The 22080-nt window shown below is 44.0% G+C and overlaps 1 protein-coding gene and 1 pseudogene across 2 annotated transcripts in view; one reads left to right on the forward strand and one right to left on the reverse strand.

Annotated features, from left to right (window-relative positions):
• The window catches only part of LOC127675277 (neuromedin-B-like), a 9556-nt pseudogene extending 1148 nt beyond the window's left edge, over positions 1 to 8408 (forward strand).
• Atrnl1 (attractin like 1) overlaps positions 1 to 22080 on the reverse strand; it is a 531270-nt gene that overhangs the window by 12380 nt on the left and 496810 nt on the right. The gene's annotated exons all lie outside the window — the stretch shown is intronic.

Raw genomic sequence — 22080 nt, forward strand, 5'->3', positions numbered from 1 at the left:
TCGAAAGCTTGAAATAAAGCAGGCATTGCCCACGGGATGGTGTGCACACCATCGTACCAGTGTGTGCAGATAGGAGTAAGCGTACCAATCAAGTTGACTAACATGTATGGAGGGCATGGCCCAGGCAATGTGTGGTAGCGGGTTGTTCTCAGCTGGGGCAAAGATGCAAGAGCTCCTGCGGGTGCTAACTGGCACAGGTGGGTCTTTAATTTGCCAGCTGGAAAGAGCTTCAGGATGCCTTAAGTCACTGAGAGGCATGGAAGGCACACAGGAGCAGGGGACTGTATATTTTTATTAAGTCAGAGAGGGAACAGCAGTGCTGAGTATGAGACGGGATGCCCAGGGTCGGGATTCTGGAGGGATAACTATGAGGACCAGAGAAGGAGACGGGATGTCCAGGGTCGGGATTCTGGAGGGATAACTGTGAGAACCAGAGAAGGAGACGGGATGCCCAGATAACTGTGAGGACCAGAGAAGGAGACGGGATGCCCAGGGTCGGGATTCTGGAGGGATAACTGTGAGGACCAGAGAAGGAGACGGGATGTCCAGGAAGAAAACTGGGTGGACCCAGAGATGACTCCTGGCTTTCTGGCCTGGATGTCTCTGCATCCCAACACTGTGCAGAACAGATGATAGAATGGAATGGGCTCAGCTGTGTGGCCTAGGTACAGTGGTTGTGATATCCTGGGGACATCTCAGGGGCTTGTCTGGTGGGATGCACAGGTGTAGAAGGGGTTGCCTGTGCGGGTTGGCCTGAAGTCTTGGTATGGAGAGCAACACCACCTCTTGTTCTTTAGTGTCAAAATCTGAGCAAGTTGATGTCAAGACTGGACAGTAGGGAGAGAAGCAGCCCCATCTTTGTATTAGTCAGAGAACTGTGCTGAGGACTGATGCCTGTAGGCAGGACAGGGTCTGGCCCTTGTACCACACTGGGCAAGAGAAGATCTTTCAATGTCACTGGCAAGTACATCCTCCTGTGCTCCTGGGCTGGGCCAGAGGCAGGGCTAGGGAGCGAGATGCTCTGTGCTGCATTGGAGGAGAGGAAGCCATGGCAGGGAAAGGAGGAAGAGGATCATTGAGGAGTCTGGCAGTGCAGAAGACTAGAACACCAGAGAGGCAGGGACGGGGTGGTCACGGGCTCCCTAAGAACTAGCCCACGAGTGGCCATTATAGCCCACGGAACTTGATCCTGTTTGTGGTAAGGAACGTCCTATGGCAACTCTAACCAGCTGAGTTTGTGGTTTCTGGGTTTTTTTTTCCTTGACCTACAACTCGAAGCTCCCCGGCAGCATTTCTTTTGGGGGGGGGGGAGGTTAGAGTTGGTTCTGAGGCTACTTCTGGCTCTTCACAAGTGTGACTCCAGCTCACTTTCTTCAGGAGGTCACTGGCAAAAGGATCCAGATGTTGTCCTCACCTGCTCGAATGTGTTATCAGGTGGCAACAGAATAGGCCACGGGGACACCAGGAAGTTGGGGGGCTGGTGTGTTCAACGATTTGTCCAGAAGTGAACATTTGGTCTTGTTAGTTAAGAACCAGGACTGTATGTCGAGACCCGGCTAGAACTACTGCATCTGTCCTGAACTTATGCTGAGGTCCGAGCCTGACGTCAACGGTCAAGCAACTGTTGGGGTCTCTCTTTGGGGGGCTTTGTTGGTTTTGTTTCGCTGCTCATTCTTCTAGTTGGGTTGTCTAATTCTTTACATTTACTACAATTTGATTGTGAGTACGTTGAATGTAAGGACGGTACTCATTTATGTCCCCATGTTACAGAAATAGACAGTAAACAGTGAGGGAGAGAACTGCATCACAGGGCTGGGGGCTGCTAGGGAGGTGACCTGCGGTTACACAGCTCGGCTTCCGGGTGCTACTGCAGGTGGGGTGGGGGGGTGGGAATGGGGTGGGCCTGGAAGAAGGACACTATCAACATGGCTGTGGTTCAGGCTGTCAATGGGGGTGACCTGGGGACGATGATCTACAAGTGCCACTGTGCTTTCCAATGAGGACCCCAAGGCCCAGGCAGGGAGGGCTGCAGACAGAGCTTCTGGCTCAGTCTCTCCATCCATATCACAGTTGAACAGGTTTCAGTGTCTGTGGCTATGTGTACAAGATTGACAGAAACCAGAAACAGCTGTCACACTGGCCTGGTGTCAAAGCCCTAGCAACAGCTCTCGCTGAATGTCCCTGGAGCCCCCAGCTGATTTATAAACCAACCCTGGAAATTCCATGTGGGCTCTGTTTCCCCGCCAGATCCCTCAGCCTTGTATTTCCTGTTCCCTCTCTCAGAGGTTTGTACAAAATCTTAGAGCCTATACAGATGCTTTCTGCAGAACTGGTTCAGCTCATAGACTCATCTACGATTTTAATTTGAGGCTGAAAGTCCAGGTGGTGTGGGAGTCACTGGCCTGTGGTGGTTTGTACATGCTTAGCCCAGGGAGTGGCACTATTAGGAGGTGTGGCCTTGTTGGAGTAGGTGTGGCCTTGTTGGAGGAAGTACGTCACTGTGATGGTGGGCTTGGAGACCCTCCTCTTAGCCACATGGGAGCCCGTCTTCTCCTATTTGACTTCAGAATAAGAGGTAGAACTCTCATGTCCTTCTGCAGTGAAACTAGCCCCAATTGAATGTTGCCATTTATAAGAGCTGGTTTGGTCATGGTATCTCCTTACAGCTGTGGAAACCCTAACTAAGATAAGCACCGTAGCTGGACAGCATTTGTGGGGTACCTCAGCAGCTTTTTAAGAGACTGCCACATTAAAACAGATGAAACCACATGTAGCTATCTATAGAGTCAAAATATTATTTTTAATAAATGGCATTAGTAAAGGAGACGTGTGGCCTCTAACTGAACTCAGGTCAAATCCTCACTTCCAGGCACTTGGTAAAAATGGGAGAGAGATCACTACAGGGATCATGATAAATATCATAAATGTTAGAGCTTAAATCTTACCAAAAGTTATTACAAATAAATTAAAGGCCAAAGGCACTTTTAACAAAAGCTGAGGTATCTGTAGATAACTGGTCCTTGACAAACCTTTGCTGGAGAGAAAGAGCTGGACCATCCATTCCTGAAAGTCGATTTGTAAGCCTGGCTCAGATGCCTGAGAAGCTCTCAGGACCTGCTGGTCTAAGCTCTCCTAGTAACTCCACAGGATGACTGACCCTCAGCCTTATGGAGCATGGGGAAATGAAACTTTCACTCCCTGAAGCAGCTTTGAGTGTCTGGCTGTGTATCTCCCATAAACCCTGACCCTTCTGATGGAAAAAGAGCATCATTTTCTTTCGCTTTGTCTTGAGGACAATAAGGTGGCCTTTGGGTGACTATGAATTGAGAGGTGTCACAGAGTCAGCATTGATGGGGAACTCTCAAGTTGTAAATCACAGAGGATCTGACTTTGATCTGGAACTTTCTGATATCCAGAGGGATAAACACTGCCCAGTGTTCACTCCTATGAATCTCCAGGCATGAAGCGAGTCCTTGGGCCTGGGGTTCAGGGTCCCTGCTGGGGACATGCTGTTACTTGCAAGCGCCCCTCCAGGAAAGGCACTCTGCCCACCACAGGTTCCTCACATGGAATCAATGAATGAGTTAAGTGTTGGGAGGAGGCTGGCATCTTGGTGCCTGTGTTACAGAATGCTGGCCAGAAAGAGGAGGGGACCCAAATGTTTCCTGTGGGAGAGTCGGCCTGGTCTGCCCTCTTTATGAGGCAGATTCACCTTGGATGCTGTCTACCTACTTTGGTAATTGCTGGCACCAGATTAGAAGAACACTTTCAGGTCAGTAAAGGAAAGCGCTCATGATCAGCGGTCGATGGGAGCCTTGGGCTCAGTTGTGCTCTGTAAAGGGTTTTCAAATTAGGCTTGCTCCCAGCTCTGGGCAAGGGGCCAGTTCACCACCCAGCTGCCTCTGATGCTGGCACAGTGGTGGATGCGTTCCCATAATTAGAGGGCGAAATGATTTTAACAAAGAAACGGAATTTAATATTATATTCTAGAGGCACTGCATCTAAGAAAACGAAGCTTAACGGAAGAGTGGAAGTATTTTTACTTATAATTTCCCCACAAAACAATGTGAAAGGGAGATTCTGCAGCCAATAAGAGATTCACTTAGATCAATGATTGCTTTCCTGTCTGGCCACTGAACGCTATCATAATCAAAACGGAAGCGGGGTCCTGAGAGCACACACTCTAGGTAATCGCATCTTACTTCTGTTTGCTTTCTTAGAGGGGGAAAAGGGCAAATCACGTGTTTATTCCTCCAGTCAAGTACTGGATTGAGAAAAATTAATGCTATGAGCAATGAGCTACAAGACTGAAAGACTCTGATGGCTCCAGAGAACATTCAGATGTGAATTGGCCACACCCCAGTGTGCAGGCCTAGAGAGAATGAGTCCTGCATTCATTCCCTAAAGCCATCAGTGTCTTATCACGAAAGAATCTCGCTGTTCCACAGAAGGATTTTCAGATCCACACCACCCAACGCCAAATGCTGTTTCTTTTACAGGCTACTTAACCTTTCCCAAACATTTATCATACGGGATTGGCATTTGAAAAGGGAGGTGAACTGAAAAGTGAAAAAATGCATTTTTTAAAACATAAAAGCAATCTGCTCAACTTCTCATCTTTAACATATTGACATATGTTTTGTTCCAGTATTACTCAAAATTAGCTTTGAGATAAAAGTTCATATTAATTATCCCATAATGTAGCCTAATCATTGCTGACATTTTGAGAGAGTTGATACAGCCAAGATTGAAACTAAAAAGTGGGTGCAAAAACATGGCACAGAGTACTCCCCAAAACCTCCAGTCTCCTGCACCAGCTCGCTTCCTTAGAGTAACATCTGACAAAGGCCAGTGACTGAGGAAGCAGGATGGACTCCTTGACCCACTCAGGGGTGGGCCCCTCTCTCCCCCAACCTGTCTGGTTCAGAGGTACATGAGCCAAAAAGATGTTGGCTATGATTCAGTTTTAATTTTACTCTTTTATTAATTTATTAGCCTTTGGCCTGCCACTAGAATAAGATAGGACATGTCAAAGGACTTGACTCTCCTTCTCGGTGACCTCCCAGAAAGAAACACATGTTAAACCTGTGGAATTAACTAGCAAACATTGCAAGTGTAATAATAAAGTGATTACTTAAGGCTATGCATAAATATCTATATTTCTGTTAAGAAATAAGGTAAGCCAAAGAGCATCTCCCTCTTTAACTTTCTGTTTTTACTATGATCATAAATCATGATGTACAGTTTGTGTTTTGTCAACCTCAACAGTGCCATTTCCCCTTGTGCAAATGAGTGGAGACCAAGATACACAAAATAGCAGAGAGGAGAGACTGCTATGGATTCTTTCAACCTCTTCAGTGCAAGTACTCAGTGATGCGTTTGTTCAGGGTGAAGGAACATCAATGCATGGATAGACCTTGTCTTACCATCTCAAGGTTGAGACTGAAAACCATGTCAAAATATGGAAGAAACAAGTCACAGGTCAACTTCATAAAATAATCCTAAAATATCATTCTCCTACTAAAGACACTACACACACACACACACACACACACACACACACACACTGGGCCCTATAAACCAAAAGTTTTCAAACATTCTTCAAGTGCATGTTCACATTTGGTCTTGCCAATATGAATGTGGCAAAATTGCTTCCTAGTTTAGAACAATTGGTCTCACTTCTGTTTTAACAGAATATCTACACATTGGGAAGGAAGAGACAGCAGGCATCCAGAATTGAGCCTAGGACACTGGATTGGGGATCATTAACTAATCAATAGACAACTCTCCTACCCAGAGTGCATGGAATCAGACATTTGTTAACAACTTTTGAGATTTTCAAATGAAATAATTAATACAGTGTCTACCATAGAAAATTACATTTTAATGACTCTGTTGAAGTTACATGAATCTTATGAAAGGAAAGTCTTTGGAAGTCTAAGATTTCCTTTCTACCCAAGTTATTAAAATTTGTGTTTGAATGTAGCTTTTTTCATTAACATTAACTCAGTTCACTTTATTTTCTGAAGAGAAGAAAAAGACGGCTAAGTTTTCCCATAACGGTTTTCACGGCTTTAATTTGCATTCACGAGGAAAAAAAAACACAGTAAATTAATTTTCTTTTCTTGAGAAGAATTTGACAAATGCATTAATCATGAAGAAAGTGAATTTGGTTTTCTTTACTTTTTCACGCAAAGATACATGTGTCTATGAGACGGCTGAGTTAACGTTCTTCAAGCAAATGGAGTATGATAAAAACCGGGCGTCTGGAGAAGCAGAAAGTGTAAATCTGGAGGACTTAGTCTCTAGGAATACAAGAGCACTCGGTCTCCCAAGCGGTCCATGGAGCCATGGACTGAAGGGAGATTATTCTCATTTTTCTCCTCTAGGAACTCCCACCAAAGTTAGACTTACTCACACACAGAGCAGATTGTGTCTGAAATCACTTGGGTTCCCCCGAACCATACTAGCTTTGCCCTAAGGCTGTGAGAGAAGGAGGTGCTCAGATGATATTGAATTGCAACATGGAAAGCCTTACGCAGGATTTAGAAAGAAACTAGCGTTGAAATTATTCCCAATGCTCACACCGTGCACCGATCCATCTGAGTGTGGGCAAACAACAATCAGCAGGACGCGCATCACAGACACACCTCTTATTTGCTGTTTGTCTTCTTGTATGGGGAGCACCACACATCCATAGGCAGTATGAGTTCAGCCCGCCTCTATGGTTTCAGTGTTTCTTTTGCCGTGTGAAAGTTCTTTCCTAGTCGGACCTCAGCAAGATTGCCCTGCCCTCAGACCTGTCTCATCTATGACGCTTCCTGATTGTCACTTCATTTCAATGTTACAAAAACACAAAGGAAATTACAGGACGCAACTGTGACTGATTTGTTCTCAGTAAGTGGTTCTGACTATGAGTCATTTTAGAATGAAATGTAATTAAAATTTTATATGAAATAAATATATGCCTTATATGTATATATACACACATGTAGAGAGTATATATATATATACATATACACATGTAGACAGTATACGCACATGTAGACAGAATATATACACACACACATGTAGACAGTATATATATATATATATACATACATGTAGACAGTATATACATACACATGTAGACAGTATATATATATACACATACATAGACAGTATACATATATACATACACACATGTAGACAGTATATATATACACATACACATGTAAATAGTATATATATATACACACCAATGTAGACAGTATATATATATATATATATACACATGCAAATGTAGACAGTATACACACGCATGTAGACAATATATATATATACACACACACGTAGACAGTATATACACACATGTAGATAAAATATATATACACATACACATGTAGACAGCATATATATATACACACACATAGTATATATATTCATGTAGACAGTATATATATACACATGCATGTAGATAATATATATATACACACATAGACAGTATGTATATATATACATGTAGACAGTATATATACACATAGACAGTATATATATACACACATGTAGACAGTGTATATACACACACACATGTAAATATTATATATAAACACATGTACACAGTATATATATATATACACATACACACACATCTAGACAGTATATATATATACATACACACACATCTAGACAGTATATATATATATACATACACACATGTAGACAGTATATATATACATACACACATGTAGGCAATATATATATGTATATACATACATACATATGTACATAGAAATGTTACATGATGATGTAAGTAAGTTATATTATGAGATCAGTCCATCAGAACAATTTTGCTATCATCAGAACTACTTTAATCCTTAAAGGTAGATACAATAAAAATCTGTAAAAAAAAAATGGGAAAGAAAGAAAGAGAAAGAAAGAAAGAAAGGAAAAGACATGAAAAACGAGAGTATCCTAAGAGTGCCAGACAAGAGCCTGTTTGACTGTTGACACAGCCATGACCTGGCAGGCAGGCAGGGAGCTCTTGGCTGCTCTGTGGTCTCCTGCTCTTCGCATTGTTCACTTCTGGTGTTGTCCCCTTCAACTGGGATCTCCCGGAGCCCCGCAGTCGAACAAGCAAGATTCGTGTGCACCCGCAGGGCAACGTCTGGGTGACTGGTCACTTCATGGGCAAGAAGAGTCTGAACCCCCGAGCCTTTCACTGGTGGGGTCAGTACCCCCTCACACCCTGAGAGACCAGAGACTACAGCTGAGTCACAATCTGCTCAGGATCCTCCTGCTAAAGAAAGCTCTAGGCATGAACCTTAGTGGCCAGATCCCCTGATCCAGTATAGGAGGCTGCTAGAACCACAACTGCAGAAGTAATGTCAATAATGGATCAAACAGGATGCTGGGCTTAGAACTCGCCCATCCAGGGATGCTGGAGAATAGAACCCTAGCGGTGGCCTCATCTGGATGCAAATCCTAAACTCAAATGTGTTTCTCTGTTACTGTGATTTCTGGTGTGTCACCAGGAATGTTGACAGTGCAGACACAAAGTCTTTCCTGCTGTATTTCTTGCTTTCCTGGTGAAGTTGTGAATAAAAATACTGCTCTTTAAAAAAAGAAAGAAAAAGAAAAAAGAAAAAAGAAAAGAAAAACGAAAATCTGCTAGGCATGGTGGTACATTGCTTTTAGTCCCAGAACTTGGGATACTGAGGCAGGTAGGTCTCTGAGTTCCAGGCCAGCCAATGGTACATAGAGACCTTGTCAAAAAAGACAAAAACAGAAACAAACAAACAAACAAACAAAAAACCCAAACCAACCAACCAAAACAAACCAAACCAAAAGCCCCTCTTTTTGGCATTTGTAAACTGGTTCGTGGGAGCCCATGTTCACTGTGCAGGAGGACAAACACTGCTATCCTGAGGAGCAAAGGGAGCCCCATGCACCCCTCCCAAGCGCAAGTTTCCCTCGTGGTAGGAATGCTGAATTCCTTTCATCCCACTGCCTTCTGCTTCTATAGAATAAATTTACCTTTCTTACACTAATCCACCACTCTTTTCTCTATACATTATTTTATGAAAATCTTACTTTGCATATTAGTTTTTAAAAATTTAAAGTCTTTTCTATATCACAATGCATGTTTAAAAAAAAAAAGGCAGGACCGGTGGAATATTTTTGCTGATAATAATCCTCACTGACGGAGAAAAACAATCCTGTTTTTTAGCATGTATTGAAGGGCCACCTTATTTGATTTTAAGGAATATTTATTTTGGGTTGACTATTATGGCTAAGTACAAACGTCTCATTATTCTGTCTTATGAACACATACATATCCTACTTAACAAGAACTAAAATACAAACATTCCCCAAACTTAGACAGTGCCAATCTGCTCGTGAGAATCTACACAATGTCTTCACTGAAAGCAAGTAACTGTGATAAAGGCGTGCTGTGAGAGTGGGGTTTCGGGGAGCTCTGGGTCCTATGCTATCACTAACCGCCGCCCTGGGTGGGTAACACAGCTCTGAGTTGGCAGGGCAAACCTTCTCCTGTTTCTTTGGGGGACCCCAAGATCTTGAATGCAGGAAAACATCCTCACATTCAGGGACCCTCCTGCCCCAAGTGTTGAAAACAGAAATTTTTGGTTAACTGTTCATCGAATCACTCAGCCATTTCTATTCCACAATCCTGGGAAACACAGGGTTATAAAGTGTACCAACTTTGACATGATCCCATCTTAGACGAGGCTGTTCACCTAATACTTTGTCCTGGCTCAGAACTAGTAAACCAGGCACTTCGTGATGTGGAGTTCTCTAGCCTTGGGTCTATCATGGGGTACATTCTGAATGCATTGTGGGTGATGTGCATCTGCAACCCGCTGCCGAAACTTGACAAGCCCCCTCAAAACCTGGCCGTGAACAGCAGCACAGGAAGGAACTGGGGCGGGACTCCAGTGCCAGCAGTGACCCTGGGGACAGGGAGGTCATGGCAAGGTCAGAGCCTGATTTGACTCTCTGTAGCTTGGGCCTTCTTGCTTGTCCTTTTAAAAGTGCTACTTTCTAGAGCTTCCTTTTGTGCCTTTTCCCTCTTATCTGGCTGTCACACAAAAGGCTGTGTGTTTCCTTTAATACATTTTAACTCGCATGGATGCTTCAGAGACAAAATATGTTTCCTAAGCACACCCTGTGCCCATTTCTTTTAGGAGATCAATAATTATCCTCCTTTCGTTTGTCATACATTGTCCCGACACTTTGTAAGCCATCCCTGATTTCCTAGCTTCTCTGCTTTAAAAAGCCTGCAGTATGATGGCTGGTATTTGACATTCCTGATTAAATAACAGCATCACCAAAACCTTCTTCCATGTTTGAGGGGTCTCCTTTTTGTGCAGCCGCAGAAATGCCGACTAAATCTCTGTAATGCCAGGTTCTGTGAGCAACTCTGACTGTCCAGTCTGTGTTTGATTCTGCGGCATGAAGGACACTCCAGGTGGTTTCAATAACCACCTCTGTTATTAGACTACTCCCAGGTCCACATTTTCCTCCACAGATAATTTACATTTGAATTTCTCCATATATGCACCAGCTACAGAAACATGCCTGGTGCTAAAAGGCTTCTTTCCATCTTTGTGTCCCCCCCACCCCCTGCCACCCCCCCAGGCTGATTTACTATAGGTGCCCTACAACGCTGGGCTTGTTCCTGTCACTGACCACAGGAGCTCCATGCTAAGCACAGAGGGATGCACTTGGATTCTGGTTAGCCTCATATAGCCACTGTAAGGGAAAGCTCTGGTTAGCCTCATAGCCACTGTAAGGGAAAGCTCAAATCCGTCCCGTGAACCTTAAGCCTCCTCTTTTCCTTCCATGAGCTCCATTGATGGTCTCTGGGAAGAGTCTTGCCTAGTCCAGAATGATGGTGTGTGTGTGTGAGAGAGAGAGAGAGAGACAGAGACAGAGACAGAGACAGATAGGGAGAGAGAGAGAGAGAGACAGAGAGAGAGAGACAGAGAGACAGAGAGAGAGAGAGAACACGTGCATTTCTCTTAAGGCCTCAAGTCTGTAGCACAGGCAAACACCTATTTCTGGCTAACAGATAGTTAATCTTCTTTAAGTAATAATCTTACCATTACCCTCCTTTGCCCACAGACATGAGAGCCAGGCACAGGGGTCCCAGGGAAGTTACATCCCATGGGATCCATTATAGATGGATCCATTATAGATGGCCATGGTCTCCATTATAACTTTTATGTGTCTACTACTTGGCATGATAAATACAGTTGAAAATGTTATTCTAGAAAAAGCTGAAGACCTCTTATCTTGCCAGCAATATTAATGTGGTAGATGACAGCTTACCATCCAATGAGGCTCTATCTCTTTTATCTTGTAAGCTAAGTGATGATGGCTTAGATCTCATTGAGTTTCCCTATTGTTATTTTTAAGCGTAGCTATGGCTATTATTGAATACACAATGCACCTGGCTTCTCACTCAGGCACAGGGGAATAAATACACTGACCTGCATGTTATAAAAAAGAGCCCACACATGCGAGGTCACTTGGCACAGCATGTATTATTATTACACAGCACACCACAGTGGCCATATTCCATTCTGAACACTATCTTTAGTCCTTTCAAAGTCAGCCAAGTACTTGCTAATGCTTCATCTTCTCATCCAAGAAGGCAGAGGATTCCTTGCTCGGGATTGGAATCTGCCTCTGTCTGCACACTGCTACACAGTCCCTTGATACAATAATGATTCTCAATACTATCTGATTGAATATGGCCCTTAAAACATATTTTATACAAGAGTCAAAGAATACACAGCCTGTCTACCTAAAGAACGTTCACTACGCCAACAGTACACTAAAACACATAACTAATGCATAAGGAAGAACTTAAATGAATGTGTGCTTCACTGGGTATTTCTTACTCATGGCTACACATGTCTATATTTTAAGTAGACACAGTCACCAAGAATCCCTTGGGTACAAATGCAGAGGATACAAATGTCTTTAAGATGGTGACTAAATGCATAAGAAGACTAGCCTTTGGTGGAATTTGAACAGTTCTAGGAAGATTCTAAACAAAAAGCATCTGAATTTCTTATGATTTATACAATAGTTTTATTTCTGGGAATTTAATTATATATTAGACCTATTTTTAAAAACCCACCTAGTATAATTGTTTCTTTGCTTTGCTTTTTTTGAGATGGGGGTCTCCCTAAGTAGCCTTGGAACTGACTGGGTAGACTAGGCTGGCCAGGAATTCACTCTAGACCAGGATGGCCTAGAACTCATATAGACCTGCCTGCCTCTGCACCCCGAGTGCTCGGATTAAAAGTGTGCACCACCACCAGCTGGTGTGGGGTTGGTATATGAAACAGAAGTTCAGATAATACAGAATAGTCTTTGTTTCCCCTCAGTGACTACCACAGGCTCTCTAAGATGACACATCTTCCACATGGTACAGATGACACAGGATCCCTTCCCTGTGCCAATCGGATGCCTTTAGACTGATCCCAAACCCTGCTAACACCTAGATGCCCCAGAAAAGTTCAGAAAACACCTAGGGATCATGGCTGGGATAGGGTTTTAGGTTTACTACTTATCCAGAAAGATTATAGCCTCATACTGTGGAAAACACTCTCAAATGCCCATCACAGCCCAGAGATGAGACCCTCAGAATTAATTCCCACTGTTTATTTACCTACGAGTCCAGATCTTGAAATTTTATTGCTAGTGTGTTGTGCTACTGATAGGTAATGGTGGGGCCTCATGAGAGAGGATTATGCCCTGGGTAAGTGTTCTTGATAGATTTATTGTGATGAGGTCCTTTGTGTATCTTTATGCTGCCTAGCTACCATGGGGAGAGCAGCCTTCTCTGACACCCCCCACCCCCAAACATGATGGGGTTATCTCACTGCAGGTCCAACCTACAGGTGCTAACAACCGACTGTTCACTGAAGCTGCTAGGCCTATGGGCCAACATAACCATTCCTTATGAGTGCCTTAGATATTCTGTTCCAGAAACAACAAGCTTCTTAGCACACTAGCCTCCTCCAAGCCCCGCCCCCAGCCTACCCCAGAGCCCCGCCCCAGGCTCCTCTAGAGCCCCGCCCCCAGATGCCAGCTGTTCAGCTGACAGCACCTGAAACTTGCATAACAAATCAAGGACTAATGGTTCCCAAGTCTCTGTTCTCCACAGTTGAGGTAGAAGGCCATCTTGCTGTTTTTATCTCCTTTGGATCTTCAAATCCCTAACCTCACTATATTTCTGTTGTGTAAATAGTCACCAATTAATTAGTTGAACATCGGATTATTTCTTCAAATTTATGAAAGTAATTGCTTTGAAATTACTTAAGCTTTTCTTGATATCTCTTAGCCATATAATCATAGGGGACATCCACATCACTATTTTGCTGATCTTTTTAGCTTCTCAGAAGGCAAGGGAGACATTAGAAAAGAGACTCAGGTAAGCAGAGGATAGGTCACAAAAGCCAGACTACTCCAGAGGAGGGCAAGAGACATTTTAAACAAGGAGTGTAAACACATTGATCATGACTATTGAGACCAATTCTTTACAAGAAATGAAATTTTACAAAAGTCAATCAACCAGAGAATATATGTCAATAAACAGTAGAACTCATCTTTATTGCTCCTGTGTGTTTTGTTGCCAGTTTACATGGAGAATCTCAGGTGAGGAAGCACTGGCCGGACATGAGAGCGGGTCCTGAAGAAAATCTCCCATAAGCAGAATCAGGACAGAATTTGGTTATAAAGGTCTGGCGAGCTATCTCCCAGGGTCTTCGTTTCTTATGAGCTTACATTTGAGAAAAATAAGCAAGATTGTTTTTTCCTTTTAAAGTATTAATTACATATGACTTTCCACTGTATGGAAAGTCTGTAATAGATTTAAATACCCCCATCACTGAAATTGCACAGAACGAATTGGTGCCTCCGAGAAAAACCAAACAGCAAAGCAGAGGATAAGAGGCAATGCCGTATGAAGAGACGTTCTGAATTTCTCCCTTGTGATGCTCACAGCCAACCTGGAGAATGGATACTGCGCTCTGCTGTGGAGGAGGGAGAGACTTGGGATCCCGGGGATGGCTGACCACCCTAGGTCACAAGGTTGCTGCAACTGAAGCCATGATTAGCACCCACTGCAAAGTTTAGCAATGCTTCCTGGTACTGCACTCCAAGTTCACGGCGTCAGGGGCACTGTGTACGTGGAGCGGAGGGCACATCCGGGGTTGCTGTGCATGGAGGCACTGTTCCTTCATACTGAAGAAATTAAAACCTGGAAAAATGTGTGTGTGTGTCTGTCTGTCTGTCTGTCTCTCTGTGTGTGCCTATGTGTGTCTGTGTGTCTTTGTGTCTGTCTCTCTGTGTGTGCCTATGTGTGTTTGTGTGTCTTTGTGTCTGTCTGTCTGTCTCTCTCTGTGCCTGTGTGGGTTTGTATGTCTGTCTGTCTCTGTGTGTGTCTCTCTGTGCCTCTGTGTGTCTTTGTGTGTCTGTGTCTGTCTGTCTGTCTGTCTCTCTCTCTGTGCCTGTGTGTGTCTGTATGTATGTCTGGGTCTCTGTGTGTGTGTGTCTATGTGTCTGTTTGTCTGTCTCTCTCTCTCACACACACTCTCTCTCTGTGCCTGTGTCTCTCTGTCTGCGTGTCTCTGTGTCCCTGTGCATGTGTCTGTGTGTGTCTGTGTGTGTCTTTGTGTGTGTCTCTGTGTGTGTCTCAGTGTCTATATGTGTCTGTGTGAATGTGTGCACCATTTAGTAATGATTACTTATGGAGGTCAGCCCAGACTCTGGTCCTACTATCCATTATAAAGACCCAGACAGTAGAAAATGAAGGACTGTTGGGAACATCAAGTCAAGATTTCAAGTGTGTGAGCAGATGATTTCTCTGTGTCAAGAGAAAGAGCTCTAAGCTTCCAGAGCAGGAGTCTATGCCAGCACCAAGTCCTTGGTAACATGGCAGGTGGAAAAGTAGGATGTCTGCCTGTGGCTTGACTCCAGAGAAGTTTTCTAATGGTACGTTTATGAATTCTAATAAGCGTGGAAGTGCAGACTGGAAACCGGTGCAGAAATAAGACTTGGTCGGAGGCCTTTCTCACATGCATGTGTGCGGTAACACAAAGTCCATGGAGTGAAGGCTAGCTGAAACCACATTCTCACCTTCTCCCCAGGAGTTCACGTTCTAGGTTATATTGCAAGTATTTCTGTCTTTGGGCTGTGTTAGGGTACATCCGATAGACTGAGACTATTTCAATCAAAAAGTCTCTGGGGGTGCACACTACGTCGACTTGACTTGCTGTGTGGAGCAGCAGCCCAACAAACACTGTGCAAATTTATAATGTTATTTACAGTTGACGATCATGATTGGGCCACGGTGAAATCTGAAACAGCTCAGGAATAACGCAGAGACTGAAATGCGGGGTTGTATCTCCACAAGTCTCTGGAGCAAGGGCGTGACCCTGAGAGTTGAGGGGAGGAGGCTGCCCTCTTAAATGCCCGTTCGAACTGGAGAGTCCTCCGGAAAAACTCGCAGGAGCTGACTCACTAATGTGCAGCCAACACTTTTAACAAGTACTTTAAACTGATGCTTGGCTTTGAACAGATAATTGGCCCCATTCTTCCCTTCCCCGTGTCTGTGGCTCCCATTGAAATCAATGAGTATTGCATATTCAAAAGGGACAGCAAGAACAAAGTTGTAGGTTGAATTAATGGGATAAAGGACTGCAGAGCCCTTAAAGCTTGTGCAATTAAATCGTGGTCTCACACAATTCTCCAGGGTCACCAGCAATTTGCTGGCCTAGGAAAGCCAGCTGACTTCCCTTTCAGTGGTGTCACAATTTATAGAATGCATTTTCTTAGACATCGACACGTGGTCATTCTCAGCTCAGAATCTACCTTCTCATTCTGTCCCTTTAGAATTTGATGCCTTGGAGTCTGGGATTCATTCACATGCCCTTAGCCCCAGTGACAATCACCAGTCATTACAGAGGCACAGTGTCCACTGCGAGGTCATACGCATGTGAGCACCTGTGATTATCTTATTTTCCTATAAAAGCTTTATGCGATATATGTACCGCATTAAATATGTATTATTTATTATATATATGTATATTATTTACTACAGATGTAATGCTTCATTATATGCATTTTTCTCATTGTCTGCAGAAAGCCATAACCAGCAAGGACTTTGTCACATCTAGCATTGTATTCTCAATATTTGATTTGGTGGTAATTATGAAATATTCGTAATCAACAAAATATTTTTTGGTATCTTCTGCCAGATATTCACAAAGCCATAAGAATATTTCAATATTTGCCTAAGCAATTTCTCTTTTGGAACAAAGGGAACGAAGGTAGCATTTACTAACTTGCTTTTATATGTTAATTTTTCTCCAAGTGCTTTCCTTTTCTAATGAATTCTCAAAGGTGGAGCGGGATGCCTCCTTTTTGTATTTTTTAAGAGATGAAGAGTTGAAGCTCTAGAGACACGAGGCAATGTGCCAAAGACTGACCCAGAACCAGCTCTACACCTTCTGACTCTCTTTCCCCTCAATGGTTGGATCTTCAGAGACAGGAAAACCAAATATGAGAAATGAAGGAATGAGAGGTGACTACGGCAGCTCACCCTGGTCTACTCATGAGCAGAAAGTGAGTACTGAGGAGTTGGAAGCTCAGGACTGCCTCTTCAGAAGTCCACAGGCAGCTGGAGGTCTGGCAGGTGACTCTGGATTGTGAGCAGGAGCCCTCAAGCTGGGACCTCATGCGGCATACACAGCTCCATTTGCTTCAACAATTGCTGCCTATTCTAGTCAGATGAGTCCCTGCTCTTCTGTGGGCATGATCCAGAGCCCAACATCCCCACACCCCAGTGGTCCATGTCCCATGTGTCCCTCTCCCTGGTCCATCTACCTTGCTATCTTAGTTCTCCCCCAAACAGCATCCCAACCTCTTTCTTTATACTTGAAACTTGAACCAGGGTAAGGATATCAGTTTTGCAATCACACTTGGAAGAGCAGACTGGCTATCCGTGATGACTGTGCACCACTACTGCATCTCATCTGGGCTTGCTGTCCTGGCTAAGAGTCCTGAACCCCGAATGCCTCAGCCTCACTCCCTGGTCTGTGCTGGAATCTGGATTGGGGAGGCATCTGTAAAGGGGCAGGAGTAGGAGCAGATCCTTCTGCTGATTGGCTGCTCTTCACCTGGTGTTGCGCTAGCCGAATCCTTTATCTGTATCATTCCATCTGACTGTGCCATGGCAACTCATGGCCCCTTTGAGATTTGGGCTAATGTCTTCATTGGTAGGATAGACAATGTGACAGAACTTCCTGAAGGGCTTGGGTGACTCTGGAGCCATCTTGGGGATGTTAGTAAGGGGACATCTGTACAATTAGGTGATTGGAACTGTGATTATGATTCTGATGCTGGGGAGGATAGACTATCCTGGCTGAGGAGAGGAATGAGATTAGGGATCCATCAAAACACCATGTTATATATTTACTGCAGGTCAGTTTGTAGGGCAGCTCTCAGTGCATCAGCCCTCGCACCAATAGCTTCCCCGCCCTCTTGAGTAGCATGCACTGGCTATAGACACCGCTTCTTAGAGTCTTTACCAAGTCATCTCTCATTTCTGCCTAGGTGATTGTGGAGTCACAGAGAGCACTTGCCCATAAGCTTAAAGACCCCTCAGATCCCACAAAGAGTTGGGAGGGGAGGACCAGGGCCACACAGCTTCCCTCTGACCTCCTACGTGCATGATAGGCCCCACCCCCTTATATCACACACACACATGCAATAATAACTTTGAAAAAAAGTAAGAAAATGGCTTGTGCATTTTGACAAAAATATTGCTATAATCAGTATCTTAAGAGCGGAAAAACAAAACAAAACAAAACAACAACAAAACCCACTAGCATGCAGGACTAGAAATTAAAGCCCAGCAACTGACCTGCTTCTTTTCTCATTCAGATGTCTAACTACTCATTTGACTTCCATGTTGAGCAGTACAGGGACTGAGCCAAGTGAGAATCTTGACAAAAGTCTTCTGGAAAGTTTGTTATACTCGCCCACCCAGAATAGTGTCCTTATTGTGAGTGTTGGGTGTGGTGGCTTCACAGATGTGACCTGAGCACTGACAATGGGCAGGACACACCGGTGTGAGTGGAGAGGATGGGAGGGAGGGGAGGACCTGAGTGTGGCTTGGCTCCTGGACGCAGCGAACAGAGGCCTGGAGGTGGAAAGGGGCGTGGCTTCTCTTGATAGGGCACATGGACACTGGTGAGAATCACTTGTCAAAGGAGGAGTGGTTTTCTGGTGTCTAACTTCTTGAGTTCTTTATATATATTGGATATTAGCCCTCTATCTGATGTAGGATTGGTGAAGATCTTTTCCCAATTTGTTGGTTGCCGATTTGTCCTCTTGATGGTGTCCTTTGCCTTACAGAAACTTTGTAATTTTATGAGGTCCCATTTGTCAATTCTTGCTCTTAGAGCATATGCTATTGGTGTTCTGTTCAGAAACTTTCTCCCTGTACCGATGTCCTCAAGGGTCTTCCCCAGTTTCTTTTCTATTAGCTTCAGAGTGTCTGGCTTTATGTGGAGGTCCTTGATCCATTTGGATTTGAGCTTAGTACAAGGAGACAAGGATGGATCAATTCGCATTCTTCTGCATGCTGCCCTCCAGTTGAACCAGCACCATTTGTTGAAAAGGCTATCTTTTTTCCATTGGATGTTTTCAGCCTCTTTGTCGAGGATCAAGTGGCCATAGGTGTGTGGGTTCATTTCTGGATCTTCAATCCTGTTCCACTGATCCTCCTGCCTGTCACTGTACCAATACCATGCAGTTTTTAACACTATTGCTCTGTAGTATTGCTTGAGGTCAGGGATACTGATTCCCCCAGATTTCCTTTTGTTGCTGAGAATAGTTTTAGCTATCCTGGGTTTTTTTTGTTGTTCCAGATGAATTTGATAATTGCTCTTTCTAACTCTGTGAAGAATTGAGTTGGGATTTTGATGGGTATTGCATTGAATCTGTATAGTGCTTTAGGCAAAATGGCCATTTTAACTATATTGATTCTACCGATCCATGAGCATGGGAGGTTTTCCCATTTTTTGAGGTCTTCTTCCATTTTCTTCTTCAGAGTCTTGAAGTTCTTGTCATACAGATCTTTCACATGTTTGGTAAGAGTCACCCCAAGATACTTTATACTGTTTGTGGCTATTGTGAAGGGGGTCATTTCCCTAATTTCTTTCTCAGCCTGCTTATCCTTTGAGTATAGGAAGGCCACTGATTTGCTTGAGTTGATTTTATAACCTGCCACTTTGCTGAAGTTGTTTATCAGCTGTAGGAGCTCTCTAGTGGAGTTCTTTGGGTCACTTAGGTAGACGATCATGTCGTCTGCAAATAATGATAGTTTGACTTCTTCCTTTCCAATTTGTATCCCTTTGACCTCCTTATGTTGTCGAATTGCCCGAGCTAGTACCTCAAGTACAATATTGAAAAGATAAGGAGAAAGGGGGCAGCCTTGTCTGGTCCCTGATTTCAGTGGGATTGCTTCAAGTTTCTCTCCATTTAGTTTGATGCTGGCTACCGGTTTGCTGTATATTGCTTTTACTATGTTTAGGTATGGGCCTTGAATTCCTGTTCTCTCCAAGACTTTAAGCATGAAGGGATGCTGAATTTTGTCAAATGCTTTTTCAGCATCCAATGAAATGACCATGTGGTTTTGTTCTTTGAGTTTGTTTATGTAGTGGATTGTATTGATGGATTTCCGTATATTGAACCAACCCTGCATTAGTTAGACACCAGAAAACCAAACAACCCTATTAAAAAATGGGGTACAGAGTTAAACAAAGAATTCTCACCTGAAGAACTTCGGATGGCGGAGAAGCATCTTAAAAAATGCTCAACTTCATTAGTCATTAGGGAAATGCAAATCAAAACAACCCTAAGATTTCATCTTACACCAGTCAGAATGGCTAAGATTAAAAATTCAGGAGACAGCAGGTGTTGGAGAGGGTGTGGAGAAAGAGGAACACTCCTCCACTGCTGGTGGGGTTGCAAATTGGTACAACCACTCTGGAAATCAGTCTGGCGGTTCCTCCGAAAACTGGGCACCTTACTTCCAGAAGATCCTGCTATACCACTCCTGGGCATATACCCAGAAGACTCCCCACCATGTAATAAGGATACATGTTCTACTATGTTCATAGCAGCCCTATTTGTAATTGCCAGATGCTGGAAAGAACCCAGGTATCCCTCAACAGAAGAGTGGATGCAAAAAATGTGGTATATCTACACAATGGAGTACTATTCAGCCATTAGAAACAATGAATTCATGAAATTCTTAGGCAAATGGATGGAGCTAGAGAATATCATACTAAGTGAGGTAACCCAGACTCAAAAGGTGAATCATGGTATGCACTCACTAATAAGTGGATATTAACCTAGAAAACTGGAATACCCAAAACATAATCCACACATCAAATGAGGTACAAGAAGAAAGGAGGAGTGGCCCCTGGTTCTGGAAAGACTCAGTGAAACAGTATTCAGCAAAACCAGAACGGGGAAGTGGGAAGGGGTGGGTGGGAGGACAGGGGAAGAGAAGGGGGCTTGCGGGACTTTCGGGGAGTGGGGGGGCTAGAAAAGGGGAAATCATTTGAAATGTAAATAAATTATATCGAATAAAAAAAAAAAAGGAGGAGTGGCCCCTTGTTATGGAAAGACTCAGTGAAGCAGTATAGGGCAAAACCAGAACGGAGAAGTGGGAAGGGGTGGGTGGGAGGACAGGGGGAGAGAAGGGGGTTTATGGGACTTTCAGGGAGTGGGGGGCTAGAAAAGGGGAAATCACTTGAAATGTAAATAAAAAATATATCGAATAAAAAAAAAGAGGCCCTCTTGTAGTAAGAAGCCCATGTAAAGTGCATGGGGACCAAGGACAAGCCTGCGTGTGTTAACCACACCCTTCCCCCTGACTCACAGCCCTGACCCTCTGCAGAGGGCTTTCGAGGCCATGTGGTCTTATGTTTCATGGCCGTGTGGTCTTGTGGATGGAAATGGTTTGGGAGGAGATGTTCTGTCTGACAGAGAGAGCAGTTTCCCTTTGGCTCTATTTAGATGCTTATGTTGGACAGTGGGCATTAAGGCATCAAGTGAGTGGGACCGGGCAGCTTTAGCAGTGTCAAGCCTTGCCCAGAGAGAAGACAGCAGGTCCTCCTGGTCCCCCCACCCCAAATTCCACAGGTGGTAATACCCAGGCTGAAGCTGACTTTCTATTTATTTACTCACTCCCAAGGTCCACAGAGCAAGCAGGACCTCCCCCATCCTGGGTTCACCCATTGACTTCATTTAGGGAAGATCACGTTTAATGACTCTCCAAGTACCCTTTGGGCCCGGTGATCTCTGTTTAACTACACTCTAAACTGAAATATACCTTTTAATCAAAAATGAAACACATCCAGTATATTTTTTCTTCTTTCCCAAGGCAAGATGATTCTCCCTGGAAATTCGAGAGCATCACTCTGATGTAGTTTGACACTTGTCTGACCCATCTCTTCCAATTTTAAAAACTCAGTAAAGTGATAGAGTTCCTGATAATGGGTAGTGAGCTTCTCTCTCCAGCATACCTAGAGTCTTCCAGGCAGGCATTGTTGGAGGGCTGTGGCTGCGGCAAGCCGTGTTGGGGGGGGGTGTGCTGGAGGGGAGGGCAGGAACCAGGCTCTGCAGGTTCTTGCAAGCCGAGGCCCTTAGCCTTTGTCCTATGGTTTGTGTAGGGTGGCCTCGGTGAGTTTTAGAAATAAGTATGTGTGAGTAGAAACTGGAGGGCAACCATAATTTCCAAAGTGGAAAAGTCATCTCTGTTTGTGTCTTACATACAAAGAAACTGAGGCGAAGGAGATGCAGAGATTCACTAATAGGACAGCTACAGAGTGACTGGTTTGGCTGGCATCTGTTTCACAACTGTTTCTCTCTCTCTGTTTCAGAGAGAGAAGAGGGAGGGATGGAGGGATGGAGGAAGAGAGAGAAAGAGAGAAAGAGAGAGAGAGAGAGAGAGAGAGAGAGAGCGAGAGAGAGAGCAAGCTTAGTGTC

Source organism: Apodemus sylvaticus, chromosome 1 (genome assembly GCF_947179515.1).
Source record: "Apodemus sylvaticus chromosome 1, mApoSyl1.1, whole genome shotgun sequence".
Lineage (NCBI taxonomy): Eukaryota > Metazoa > Chordata > Mammalia > Rodentia > Muridae > Apodemus > Apodemus sylvaticus.